The 14,751-nt window shown below is 46.3% G+C and overlaps 1 protein-coding gene across 2 annotated transcripts in view; it reads left to right on the top strand.

Annotated features, from left to right (window-relative positions):
* The window catches only part of COQ7 (coenzyme Q7 homolog, ubiquinone (yeast)), an 80,529-nt gene extending 74,297 nt beyond the window's left edge, over positions 1 to 6,232 (top strand). Inside the window, exons 6-7 of one of the 2 annotated variants that reach the window (XM_005872003.2) lie at positions 4,124 to 4,168; positions 5,354 to 6,232. The gene's annotated coding sequence lies outside the window, so the exon portion shown is untranslated. The remainder of the gene's footprint in view (positions 1 to 4,123; positions 4,169 to 5,353) is intronic. The other variant, XM_014544425.1, reaches the window with a different exon arrangement.
* The last annotated feature ends 8,519 nt before the right edge of the window (positions 6,233 to 14,751 follow it).

Genomic DNA, 14,751 nt, shown 5'->3' with positions numbered 1-14,751 from the left:
GGGGGGGGAGGGGGAAGGAGAGGAGAGAGGGAGGGAGAGGGAGACACTGATCGCCTGCCCTACCACATTCGCCCCAACTGGGGATTGAAGCTGCACCCTAGGCATGTGCCCTAACCAGGAAATGAACCAGCGACCCTTCAGTGCACAGGACGGTGCTCAACCAACTGAGCCACTCTGGTCGAGCTGCACCCTTCTTCTTAAAGACATTGGTCACTTGTGCCACAGCCCTTTGGTTAGAACTAGTTAAATGGCCTCAGCTAGCTGCAAGAGGGCTGTGACATGTAATCTCCTTTGACCCCAAAAAAGGGAAAACGAAAGGGGGCTTGGTGAATACATGGCATCGTGTGCCATGTGTTTAATTACTTTCGTTTGAGGGGAGCCTACCTGTGATGTGCGCTAACCTTCTCCAAGGCAGAGAGAAGCCATTCTATCCACTCGCCAGCAGAGGTTGGCACCAAAGAGGTGCACTGTCAGGACTTGTGGACTGAATAAATCAAACGAATGATCACCTCACTTTTTGCCTGGCTTGGGAAGCACACATTCTGAGTCATATTTAATTCCCTCACTCCCAGGCCGAACCCTTTCAAAGATCCTAATTAGATTCTTAGAAGAAATAATACCCATCAGACAAACAAATGACAGGAGGTTGCCTGTGGAGCTAAACTCCGGGCTGGGAAAATGTAATAAGAGGGTCCGTTTCTCAGGGGACTAGACAGATATGAGGGGAAAAGGTCGTGCCTATTCACAGCGGGCACAATGCCCACAGACAGTGTCCTTCAAGGACCAGCGCCCTGTTCGCTGTTAGTCTGACAAGGAAGAGAGAACACGTTTATGGAACTGTAAGGACACTCTGTTTCTGATCAATTAAGCTTCAGAGATAAATTAAGTTCTGATCAATGAAGCTCCAAATTGTTGGCAAGGGTGTTCTATAGCCAGAAAGGCTGCATTATGGGAAATATGGGGAATTCCAGAACCATCTCTCTGCTGCACTTTGGCAAAGCAACGGCAGTTCACCTTGGTGCTCTGGCCTGTTTATTATCCTCTTGTGTGGATGCACTTGGGTTGTCACAGTATCATAGGGTGTCACCTGGGACCTCAGAATCATTTGAGAACAACCAGCTCAATTTGCAGATGAGGACATTGGAGACCAGACAGGTTAAACTCGGCACGGTTTAATGTCTGTCACTGAGCAGGCTGTGCACTGCGGAACTTAGAGGGTGCTATTAACACAGGCTCCATGTGAATGACGCCTCCTGGGATAGTCCTGTTTGCTTCCACGGTGAACACAAAATGACCTCTAGTTGATTTGAATGAAAAATGTGTATACATTTCAAGTATCATTCAACTGAGATGATTTGAAGAAGGTTAGCATAGCTTTGTAAATTGTGATTCTCTGAATCTTGAAGAGTCCCATATTTTTATTTCCTTTTTAAAAGTCAGGATTTTATGGCAGCTAAGAGCTCAGACTCTGGAATCAGGCAGAAATGTGATCTGACTGTTAATTAGCTATGACCTTAGGCAAATCTCTTTAGCTCTCTAACATCAGGCTCTTCATTTGTAATATGAACATAATATTATGACTGGGTGGGACAATGTTAGCTACAAATTACCCATTTCCCCCACCCAAACCTGGCTTCTTTGCCTACTCTGGATTTGTTCTAGGTAGGAATGGGCTCGCCTTAGACCAGTGGTTCTCAACCTTCCTAATGCCACGACCCTTTAATACAGTTCCTCATGTTGTGATGACCCCCAATTTCATTGTTACAAATTGAACATAATTAAAGCATAGTGATTAATCACAAAAACAATATGTAATTATATATGTGTTTTCCGATGGTCTTAGGTGAACCCTGTGAATGGGTTGTTTGACCCCCAAAGGGGTCTCGACCCACAGGTTGAGAACCGCTGCCTTAGACTAGGGATCATGATTGGGCACAAGGCAATCAATCTTGCAATCCCATTCCCTGCTTTCTGAGACTCCTTTGCAGCTAGGGGTAGCCATGTGATCTGCTCTGACCAATGGGAGTATTGCTTTCACTTTCAGGAGATTCAATTACACTTGAGTTCATTTCATTCTTTACAGAATTAGATAGATCTTGAAGGTGGAGTCCAGTTGGGAAGAGAATCCATCTGTGCAGTGGCCCGCTCGTGTGACCTGGGACTAGCCACTTGCCTTTGGGATCTTGGTTTTCTCACGTAAAGTGAGGAGGGTTGAATGCTGCCTGGCAGATTATTTATTTATTCATATGTAGTATAGGCAGAGAGTACTCTTCAGACCTCATGCCTGGCCACCCACTGCCCAACACCCTTTAGCTTCTCTCCAAGGGGAAGGTGATCATTGGCTCCCTCAGAGTCTGGGACACTCCTGGGGCCATGTGTCCTAGAGGAAGGGGTCACTGTGTGGCAATGGCTGTAGCTCTGCTCTGCCTCCTCCCCCACTTCTCGAGGCTGGGTAGGACCATGATCTAACACCTGCTTGAAATGTTATACTTTCCTTTAAATGTTGGCCACTGGATTGGGTTATATATTAAAGTTGATAAGACTCTAAGACTTATGTTCATGGTTGGGGGTGGGGGATTAGGAAAACTGTTTTAGTCTAGAGTTTAAACCAAGTGCTCTAATCTAACTTTTTTTTAGAGAGTTCTGCATTGGTGATTATTAGGCCCAAGGTCAACTTTCAATAAGTGTCCAAGCCAGCTACTATTCCTTTCATATGGTTCCCTGAGGAACTTTGGGAGTGGGGTGAGTGGGAGGGAAGGTATAAGGAGATCAACAGGGGCAAGATTCAGGCATCCCTGGATCCTACTCTCAATAGCATCAAAAATATTAGTAAAATCTCAATGCAAGCTAATTCCTATTAAACTTTTAACAAATATTTCACAAACACCCATTTTATGCTATGCCAGCCATCTCTGATGTTCTAAGATGCTAAAATTCTACCACATTGGTTAGGATCGACATTGAACCCCAAATTCCCATCTTCCCAATGGTTTGTGGTTTCTACTCCTGAGACTGAATACCAGTGGTGGCTCCAAGGGACAGTTGGTGAAGTAAATGGTCCAAGCAATGTTTTAGGAGGGGCAGGGGAAATTCCCATATTTCAGCACAGCTTCTTCTCCAGTGCCCTAAAGCCACCTCCAGCCCATCCTTTCTCTGCAGGATGGTTTGCACTTACTGACCTCCCATTTGGTTTATTGAGGAAAATTTGTGTCTTGAGCTTCAGATCTTAACTCTGAACCCACTAATATCTAGAACAATGGGTAGCTACGTCGGTTTGACATTGGTCCTCACTGAAACCACTTTGGTTGGCGGATCTTTCATTCCACCCCCCGTCCCCCATGATAATCTCCAAGTTGATCAATTTTAATGGAATTTGAGCCTGCAAAAGGCATTAAAATGCACTTTAAGATAAGAATGCTTTCATTCACCCTGTGTCCAGCATCCAAGACTCTGTGGGGTCAGAAATGGAATAATCAAACTTTATTTGGTGTAGCAGAAAGGGCAGGAACTGTGCTCACTGTCACACCTGGATCCAGATCCCAGCTCTGCCCCTTATGAGCTGCAACAAGATCTCTTAACCTCAATTTTTTCTTGAAAAGTAGGTATTGTCTCTGTGCCTGGCTTACAGAGTTGCTGTGAGGATGGAATGAAAACATGTATTAAAGGGCAGTGCTTGGGCACACAGTAAGTGCTCAGTAAATGGAAATGGTTATTATTAAACACTCTCAAGTGGCAGCAGCCATGGTGATGGGGGCTCCATTCAGAAAGCCACTCATCATCTTCAACCCACGGCCCACAAAAACTACTGGGCAAAGATGAAGGTAAACATTACAAGATATACTTTAAGAATAACACTCTTGCTGAAACCGGTTTGGCTCAGTGGATAGAGCGTCGGCCTGCGGACTGAAAGGTCCCGGGTTCGATTCCGGTCAAGGGCACGTACCTGGGTTTCGGGCACATCCCCAGTAGGAGATGTGCAGGAGGCAGCTGATCGATGTTTCTCTCTCATCGATGTTTCTAACTCTCTATCTCTCTCCCTTCCTCTCTGTAAAAAATCAATAAAATATATTTAAAAAAAAAAAAGAATAACACTCTTAAATTGTATATCTCTTTTTCCTCACAGAGCCTCTAGTCTCAGAGATATTTGGATTTCAGCTTGCAGGAAGAGGTGGGTTTTCTGTTTTAGAGTTATTTTTTTAAGTTTCTAATAGTGGATAGGAGTGGGGCTGGGTGAAGGAAGAGGGGTACAGGAGTGACTCAGGGAAGGAGATAAGGTACTGGAGTCCTCCAGGTGGGATAAGGAAAAAGAATTTATGTCATGAAGACAAGCCCATTTAGTAGCCATGACACAGAAACCCCTTTTCAGAAAGATCCCATGCTTGATTTGGTGTTGTGCTGTCATTGTCATCTTGAAATTATTAATAATTTTAATTAAGGGCCCTGAATTTTCATTTTGCACTGAGCTCTGAAAATGTACTTATGCGTCCAGTCCTTCATAAGTATAAGGGTGAGGAGTGGAAGGGGCTCGGTGTAGCTTGAGCTGCCTGCCCCTGTGGATTACCCAGTGATCATCACCTTTGAACCACAAGGTATCCCAGAATCAGCACTTTTTAATCCCCTTGAGCGGAAGGAGGCCTTGGATGTGTATGGGTGTCTTTAAGAATGGGGAATCTTGCTGTCCCTGATCAAGGTGGATCTGATATAACCAGGAAGGCTGTTGGGGAGCACATGAGACTTGGTTGGAAAGTTTGTAAGGAGGACATTCTGAGAAAAGGGAAGTGTGTGGAAGGCCGCCTGCCCTGTTTATCAGAATTCCAACTTAGGGGAGACTTAGGGGAGTGTCGAAGGCGGTGCCACTAGTTATTCCCTGGCCTTTCCAAACAAGTATGTGCATGTGCAGACCCCCGGGTGTTTACTGGAATCCTTATGCCTAATCTTTGGGTGCCCTTGCCTTGAGGACCAATGCAAACACATGTGTCCTCCCAAAGATTACTCACCCCATTGATTGTATCTAAAGATAAAAACTGCAATAAAAGCCTAAGGAAGCAGGCAATTGGGGCTGTCTGGTTGCTATAGCCAGGCAGTCCCTTAGCCTCTCTTTCACAGCAAATGTTCTGTCGGAATAATTCATTCATCCGTGGCTCAGGGTCTGCTGATCAGCCCTGGCAGAAGGCATTTCCCTATGAGCAGCTGTTAGGCTGGCACCTATGGCGGATTTATGCTATCAGAAGTCCGCACTGGCTGCCCTCGCCCATAGGACATTTTGCCCTATTAGGATTTTTTTCTGCCCATGGGAATAATGTAATGACTATATACTGTTTCTGCCTTCTCAGCATCCTTATTTCCTTTGCAGGAACTCTCCTTCTCTTTTCCATGAGTTTCCAGTGGGACTGCTAATCATGATGTGCTGTCCTCAGCCCATGGACACGTGACCCAGGCTGGACCAATCACAGGGCTATATCCCCCACCCCCACCCCACGTCTGTGAATGAGGCAGGGTGGCAGTTTAGGGGCTACCAAAGTTGAAACCATCTCCATCCTCTGATTGCATTGAGATGGAAATTGCAGGTCACTGAAAGACAGACTAATCAGAGTATTTCGCTCTTCCTTAATTCTCCGTGATCACAATGCAACTGTTCCTGTTGCTGCCTGAATGTGGGAATCATCAATTGCTCTGATGGGCACAGATCCCTGCAGCTGTGCAGCTCACTCAGGGAGGGGGTCAGACAACACAGGGCCTGCAAACATGACCAGGAAACCACTGCAAAAGTCCAGGATATCACCACCCCTTTTATTTCCATAGGGAAGAAATAAGGCCTATTTGTTTGTTTTTTTTATATAGTTAGTTAGTTCATTGATATTATTTGGGAACCAATGGGTGCTTTTCTTTGAGCTTCCATAGAAATAGCTATCTAAAAAGTGAGGAAGCATAATTCTCAAAGAGAATTTAAGAGGAGACCCTTAAGACATGGAACCATGCAAGGGCTTTTCATCTTGTTTTCTTTTAAAAAACAGCTTTGTAGACATATAACTTGCATACCTTAAAAGCCACTCATTTTAAGTGTACTATTTAATGGTTTCTAGTAATTTACCATCACCACAGTACAATTTTAGAACATTTTCATCCCCCTCCCTCGAATTTCTTGTACCTATCTGCATGCATTCTCCATCCCCACCCCCGGCCCCTGGCAACCACTAATCTACTTTTTCTCTCTATAGCTTTGCCTTTTCTGGATATCTCTTATAAACAGAATGATGTAATACATGGTCGGTTTTTGTCTGGCTTCTTTCATTTAGTAAACTGTGTTTGAGGTTCATCTATGTTGTAGCTATATGAGTAGTTGATAGTTCGTTTCTTTTTATTGCTGTAAATTACCCCATTGTATGCCGACACCACATTTTGTTTATCCATTCATCCATGTGAGCATTTGGGTTGTTTCCACTTTGGGGCAATTATGAATAATGCAACTCTGAATGTTCCCATGCAAGGCCTCACATAGAGCGATGGCTCTTCAGACAATGCTGGATTCTTCTTCCTCACCACAGCAAGGCAGGCTCTCTCTTGGGAGAACTTTTGTGAACCTTGCTTGAGAATAATGGATAGGGTGATAAAACTCATCTGCTACTCTTTTTTAAAAAATATATTTTTATTGGTTCAGAGAGGAAGGGAGGGGGGGGGGAGAGAGAGAGAGAAACATCAATGATGAGAGAGAATCATTGATTGGCTGCCTCCTGCACATTCCCTACTGGGGATCGAGCCCGCAACCAGGCATGTGCCCTTGACAAGAATCGAACCCGGGACCCTTCAGTCCGCAGGCTGACGCTTTATCCATTGAGCCAAGCCGGCTAGGGCAACATCTGCTACTCTTGAGAAGCCAAAATTGTTATAGAGGGTGTCAGAAGGTCTTAGTCCCTAAGTGAGGGATTTTCCCATATTTCCCTTAGCAAGGCAGGACAACACACAAAAGGGGCCAATTAGTCCCTTGGTTGATATAGATATAGATATAGATATAGATATAGATATAGATATAGATATCTGGAAAGATCTCTTTTCTCATTGGGGTTGCTATGCTGAGAAAATGTAAAGTTGGTGCTCACTAGTGCCACTTGTTCACTATGTGGAAGGAGACTGAATTTATTCAATAATATCAAGTGCCTTCTAGGTGCTAGGCACTGTCTATGTATTATAATAATAGCTGTGCAAGAAATGGACAAAAAATACCTAGAGCTTATCTCTAGTTGGGGAGACCATGAAAAATATAAGATATGTTACATGGTGATATGTATTATGGAGAAAAATGGAGCAGGGGAGGGAAGTAGGGAGTTCCTGGGACATTGTAGAGGCTGCTATTTTGAAGAGAGGAAAGCTGGGGAAGATCAGATTGAGAAGATGATGTTTCAGCAAACCCTTAAGGAAGCTGTGTCATCTAATGCTACCTAACAAATTACCACAGACTTAGCTGCTTAAAACAACACACATTTATTGTCTCACAGCTTATGAGGGTTAGGAGTCTGGATTCTCTGCTTCAGGGTCTCCCACAGTCAGCTTCAATCAAGTCGGCTTGGGTTAGGGTCCTACCCAAAAGCTCAACTGGGAAAGTATCTGCTTTCAAGCTATTGGATTATAAGAATCTTAGTTCCTCGAGGGCTTTGGGCCTGAGGGTCTCAATTCCTAGCTAGGCACCCTCATTTCCTTGCCACGTGGGTCTCTCCATAGTAACTTGTATCATCAAAGCCAGCAAGGGAAGGAGTCTGCCACCAACAAAGAAAGTATTGCCTTATGTAACATAACCACAAAAGTGACATTCCAGCAACAGCTGTGATAGGTCTTGCCTATACTCAGTGGGAGGAGATTTTTCAGGGGTGTCATTATGGGCCTTCTTGGAAGCCGCCTGTCAGTGAGTCATGGGGGACTTCAGGGGGAGTGGGCAGTGTAAGAGGCAGAAGGAACAAGGCAGAAGGACTTGTCTGAGTGTTCAAGGAATAGGGAGGAGGCAAGTGTGGCTGGAGTGCACTGAGCAAGGGGTAAGGGAGTGGAGATGAGGACAGAGGGGTGGGTAATGGGGCCCAGGTTATGTGGGACCTTCTTGACTTTTACTTTGAATGAGATGGGAATCACTGGAGAGTTTTGAGCAGAGGAATGACATGAGCTGACATTATTCTAGATCCTTGATACTCAATCTGTGGTCTGTGGCCCCGCAGCATCGCCATTACTTAAAGCTTGTTAGAAATGCAGCATCTCGGGCCCCGGTCCAGACCTACAGAATCCAAACCTGCATTTAATAAGATTCCCCAGGTAAGTGCACTGCACAGGCAAGTTGGAACCTTAGTGGCATCAGAATCACCTGGAGGGTTTGTTGAAACACAGCCTTCCCAAGGCTGGTGTAAGATAAGGCAGATTAGAAAAATGCGTGTGAAGCACTAGTGCATCAGAGTTCAGATCCCCAAGTTTCTGATTCAGCGGGTGCATTTCTAGCAAGGTCCCGGAGGAACCTGCTGCTGCTGGTCCAGGGACCATGATTTGAGAACCACTGGTCTACAGTGTGCCTGGGGCCAGGCTGAGGGCTGAGTAAGACAAACCCCCATCTTCGAGTTACTCACAGGATCAGGCCTTTCTCCCAGCCTCTGGGGAAGAACAACATGTCAGAGCCAAAGCTCCTTCCTTGTCATAAATCCTAGGAAGGCAGGTTTCATATGCTGCCCCTGGCACCCCATCAGTGCCCTCACGTTCATGCCCACCCTGGTGCTGTTCTATTTCTGCAGTCAGTCCCATCTCTGTTTCTCCTAGCCGCACAGAGAGCGGGAACAGGTGGTCACCAGCTCCCTGCTGTTAACTCTTCATATGTGTGCAGCCCATTATTAAATCGCCCTCAGATTTTCCTTCTCCAAGACTAAATAATTAGCTACCCTTTTCTGAATCATGGGGTGGAGAGGGTTTGGCTGACGATAGCTACCAGCCTCTGACAGGATCATATGTGGTGGAAATTCTTGAACCAGTGTGGGGGCTGGAGGTAAGATGGGCTGGGGGCTTCAAAGGTTAGACCATTAGACTCCTTCATCTAAGCAAGATCCTTAGAAGAGATGCTGGCAGACAGCAGGCAAAATCAGGAGCTGTCCGGTGGGACGCAGGAATCAGCTGGAGGTCAGCCGTCACGGGTGAGTCAAACATCTTCAGGGACTATGGGCACCATCAGGCTTACTCCCACCTCAGTGAGGTCTCCCACCCTCACCCATTCTAATCAATGGAACGACACTCACGGGGCAGCCCGGCTGGTGGTGATCAGCCTCCTAGGTAGGAAATGTCTGAACATCACAGATGATGTCCTGGTGTGCCCAAGGTCAAGGTCAAACTTTGGACTACCTGTGTCAGCATCTTCTGGGAGGCTTGTTAGGAAGCAGACCTCCAGACCCTACTCCTAAACCTACTGCATCAGAGTCTTTGGGTGAGGATTCTGAGATTAGGGAGTTTAACAAGGCAGCCCCCCACCCCACCTCCCCTACCCCTTCTTATATGCACAGTCAAGTTTGCGAAGGGCTGTCCTAGTGTGTGATATGGCTCTTTATTCTCAATCTTGGCCACCAACAAAAAAGGAAAACTGTTCAGGGTAAATAAAGTGCCGGGTACAGCTACTAGGAAAAATATTGACTTGTCTGTGTGGTGTGTTTATATTTTGGAAATAAAAAATAGTAATAGCGAGCATTTCTTGAGTGCCTCCTTGGTGGCAGGCACTGTGCTAAGGGAAGAATATAGATTGGCCTGTGGAATCCTCGCCTCCATGAAATTAGTGGCTGTTCATATCCCATTCACTTGAGGAGGGACTGAGTTGCATAGAGACACGCCGAAAGTCATACAGCTGGTAAATGGCAGGCAACATGACTTAGACCCACACCTGGCTGACACTGGCTGTGATTTTAACCTCCACATTATCCCTTCTCCTTTCTGACACACATTTCCTTTCCAACTATGAGACAAGATAAGAGGCACCCTGGCCACAGATTAAATATATGCTGGGGGAAGGGGCAGGGGGACAACGACCACTAATTCTGAACTATGCACTACTGCTTCACATGCATTTTTCTAATTTGCCTTATCTTACACCAGCCTTGGGAAGGGTTATTATACCCATTCTGCAGGTGAGGAAAACTGAGGCTACCAGGGATTAAGTGGATTGCCTCAGGCCATACAGCTATTATGTAGATGAAGCTGGAATAGAAGCCAGATCTCTTACTATAGAATCACAGGGCCCCTGGTGAGGATGGAGATGAAAGGGGTCAGTCCTGAGGATTATACTTAAAAGGTAGCCGCCCTTCCTATTTAAACCAGCCGTTTCATTAGCCTGGAGACTTCTTACTTCCTGAATGTGCCGACACACTGCCCAGGTTTACAGGCACAGCTAAAACAGGCTCTAAATGGCATGTTCGGGAAGCTGTATACTTAAAACGGACCTGCATGGCAGAAATAGAAAGTCACTTAACCAAATGTGTGTTGCCCATATGGATGTCAGTGACTGCTTTTGCCAGTCTGGCGCTTTTTAACTATAATGGGCATCCTGAGATCTGTGGTTTGCGTTGCCACCTTCAGAGTCCTGCAGAGAAAACCATTATTATGTGCCTGTGTCTGCCATCAGAGTGGGCTGGGAGGGCAGAAGGTGAGAGGCCAGGTTCCTCATAGCCGCTTAGCCGCTGTAGGCTGAGGAGCCCAGGAATGCCACCAGGATGTACCTGCAGCCTCGTCTCCTGATCACAGCACTGTCATTCTGTGTTAGGAGGGGCTGAACCCCAGAGCCCTCTAATCCGCCCATTGGACAGCTCTGCCTGGATGTTCCACAGCCCCGTCAGCATGGATGTGTCCTTTTTGTCTGCCAGAATCTTTTTAGAGAACCTGCACCCTCCCCCCCCACATGGTCCTTGCAGGAACATGGCTCATGATGCCCACACATCTGTGGTCAATGGTCCAGGCCGACCCAAGCAGAGTGCCGAGTCCTCAGAGTTTGGTCCCCGGACCAATTAGAGTTGTTCCTTAAGATTTCATAAAAAGCCTCTTTTCCTTTTGGAGCATCAGGTGTTAAAATATAAGCTGAAGGCCATTAGTGGCCATTTTTCTAATGTTCAGAGAGAAGCTGCGAGGAGGTGAGATATGGAGAGAGAGAGAGAGCATGGGTCCTCATGGCATCAACAGCATCCCTAAGCAGCCGTGCCTGTAGGATTTGCCTGGGACTCCCAGTTGATGAGCCCGTAAGTTCTTCTTTGCTCAAGCTGGATTGAGTTGGGTTCCTGCAGGAACCCTAGATAATACATATCTGAGATTCAAAGTATCCAAACAGAACGCCGACTCCTCTCCCAGCAAACTGCTTTCTTCTAGCTTCCCCTGCCTTCCACAACCTCATCACTGCTCATTCAGTTACAGCCGTTATTCACTGCCCTGACCTTAGTTCAGATGCGCATCACTTCTTAACTGGGTTGTGGCCCTAGCTGGTTTGGCTTGGTGGCTAGAGCGTCAGCCTGTGGACTGAAGGGTCCCAGGTTCAATTCCAGTCAAGGGCACATGCCTGGGTTGTGGTCTCGATCCCCAGTAGGGGGCGTGCAGAAGGCAGCCAATCAATGATTCTCTCTCATCATTGATGTTTCTCTCTCTCTCTCTCCCTCTCCCTTCCTCTCTGAAATCAATAAAAATATATTTAACCAGGTTGTGGCAGTGGCCTCCCGCCTCCAAGTTTGTCTATTCCATGCCCACAAACAGACCCCCTGCCCCAGCCAAGATCTCTCTTTCTGAGCCCGATCCTTCCTGCTCTTGTGTGGGGTCATTCACGAGGCTGCTGGACTTCGGGCCCCTCCTACCTGTAAACCGCACCTGGCACCAGCCTCTCCTGGCTCCAGCAGAACTACTTGCAGCTCCCACGCTCACGTCTAAGCTAACATACATGCTACCTTCAGTGGTTCTCAACCCTTTCTGCACCAAGGACCCCTTGCCAATCTGTTGAAGCCCATAGAGCCTCTCAAAAGAATGTTTTTTTTAAATCATAGACTAGGATACATAAGGTTATAATGAAATTATCATTATATTGGTATCTAGTTATCAAAATATTCAAACTAATTTATATGGTAATGTATGTGCTTCGTCATTAATGCATTGAATAGAAAAAGCGAGTGGTGAGCCTAATAACTGTTTTACTTTCCAAGCAGTAAAGAGTGTAAAAGAAATTTCAAGTTATTTGCAACAACTGTAATGTGATAGGAATAGATATGATTTCTATTGGCGACCAAGTCCCATATTGCTGACTGCATTCACAATAAAAGGAAATACTAAATTTCAGGTAGAGGTTAGGGACAATGGAGCTGTAACTTTCATGGACTCTCCAGAATTCTATCCATGAACACCGCCACCCTCCCTAGTCAAGCAACACTGGACTCTAGAGTAATCTCCCCACTTTTTGTTCTTTGGGACTCAGCTTAATGTCACCCCTCCAGAAAGCCATCTCTGGCCTTAAATACACTAGGTGTGGTCCCCTCCTATGCACTCCCACAGCCCCCGTTCTCATACCACAGGCCCCGTGCAACTCCACGCATTCGTCAGTCTCCTGGACTGGGGCTTCTCCTCCGAGGCCTGTGACAGTGCCAGCTGCCTTGTCCGGACAGGCACAGCCTTGGTCTGAGTCCAGGTTACAACTCAAAGCCAGACTGCGGGTCCCTGAGACGGGCAGGGAGAGGTTCGACGAGCTGGAGATGCTGAAATCCAGTCTTGGAATGACAGCTGACACTTTTGATCAATGACTTAGGGCTGACTTCTCATTCATTCTTACATCTGAGGCAGATGGTGCAGCCGAGAAGAGCTGGTCCTTTAGAGCTAAACCTGTCTGCATTTTCATCCTGTCCCTGTCACCTTTCCCTGTTTGCATTGGGGACTCACTTCTCTCAGAACTTCCTCACCTGTAAAATGGATGAGACAATAATAGTGCCCACCTGTAGGGCTCTGGTGAGGATTTAACAAGAATGTATGTGTAGTGCTCAGTCCTAATAATGACTTGAGTTAGAAGCATCCATATGAGCTATTATTATCATCCATTTGCTCTTTCAGCAAACATTTATTAAGCACCTATTGCATGCCAGGTGCTTTACAGACATGAAAGCATTTGATACCTTCAGAGGTAGGTTCTCTTATTCCCATTTTAAATAACCTCCCCATTGGTGCTAAGTGAAATAAGCCAGTCAGAGAAGGATAAATACCACATGATCTCACTCATTTGTGGAATATAGAGAACAACATAGACTGATGAACAGGGACAGATCCAGAGACAGAGAAGCAGCGATCAGACTGTCAACCCCCAGAGGGAAAGTTGGGGAGGGTGGAGGCAACGGGGGGAGATCAACCAAAGGACTTGTATGCATACATATAAGCCAAACCAATGGACACAGACAACAGGGGGATGAGAGCATGAGTGGGGGCGGGGGGTTAATAGGGGGATGAGGACACATTTGTAATACCTTAACCAATAAAGAAATTAAAGATTAAAAACAAACAAACCTCCCCATTGGTAGAGGGGTGCTTCTCAGACAGTTTTAAGTCATTAGGGACTAAGATCCCAAACTAACCCTAAAGGTATCACCCCTCACCTTTCCTCCAAGATTCTGCACTGTGAGGCAGCCAGGTGCAGTGGTTAGGGGAAGGTTCCGGCTTAGGCTGTCTTTGAACCCCAACTCCTGGATGCTGCATACCCCCTGGGCAAGTTACTTCACTTCTTTATGCCTTTTTTCTCATCTAAGGAGTGGGACAGTATTAATACCCACCTCATGGTTATCAGAGAATTAAAAGATAGAATTTTTGTAAAAGGTTTAAAACAGTCTTTCAGACACGCAGTCTCCAAAACGTTAGCTATCTTCATGGGAACACCTGGCAAAGTCCTCCACCTCTGGCCAGTCCCCTCGAGGAGCACCCATCCCAGAAGGCACCCCTCCTGTGTGAGGCCCACTTCCCATAGTCAAATCACCGCTTCCCACCAGTGCTGAAGAACACTGTGCATAAATACCATACACTGGTTAGGTGTTTGGACCCTGTGGGTTCAAATGCCAGAGGGGCCAGCTGTTATGCTGGGTAGAGTGGCTTTCCCTCTCTGCACCTCAGTTTCCTCATCTGTAAATTGGGGATAATTGCAGCCCCTCCCTCATAAAATTGAGAGGAATCAAGTCAACAGCAACAACAAAAACACTGAATGAGTGTCTACTCTGGTTAGGGACTGTGCTAGCTGTATAGGAGTGAGCAAAAAGGATGAAATGAAATAATGCTTGTGACGTGTTGAGTACAGTGCCCGCCGAATTATACACGTTCAACATGTGTTACATGGCAGGTGCTCCAAATGAAATAGTGTATCACACTCAAAATGTGCATGTATGCTAGATTTTAACACAAAATATATAAACGTGTGTAGCACATCTTTCAATTACCTCCACATTCATTTTCTTATTTATTCCCACAAAACATTCCTGGAGGATAGGCAGGTTAGAGGTTTTATGCCATTTTTACCATGAAAAAGCAGAGGTGCTGGGAGGTTAAAAGGCTGATGAACTGGTGCCTGGCAACTGGAGACGGCTGGCCATTTAAAAAGAGCGGCGGAGGGCAATGTTCCACCTCAGATCCCCCAGTGGAGAGCCAGCCCCAGCCCTGTGGCCTTGGGGTGGGAGGACCGGCTCGGAGGAGGCGTCCAGGCCCAGGGCGCCCCAACCACGTGGGGAAGCTGCGGGTGGACACGCCCTGGGG

This window comes from Myotis brandtii, unplaced genomic scaffold, assembly GCF_000412655.1.
Source record: "Myotis brandtii unplaced genomic scaffold, ASM41265v1 scaffold363, whole genome shotgun sequence".
Classification (NCBI taxonomy): domain Eukaryota; kingdom Metazoa; phylum Chordata; class Mammalia; order Chiroptera; family Vespertilionidae; genus Myotis; species Myotis brandtii.
This window is presented reverse-complemented; position numbering and strand designations above follow the sequence as displayed.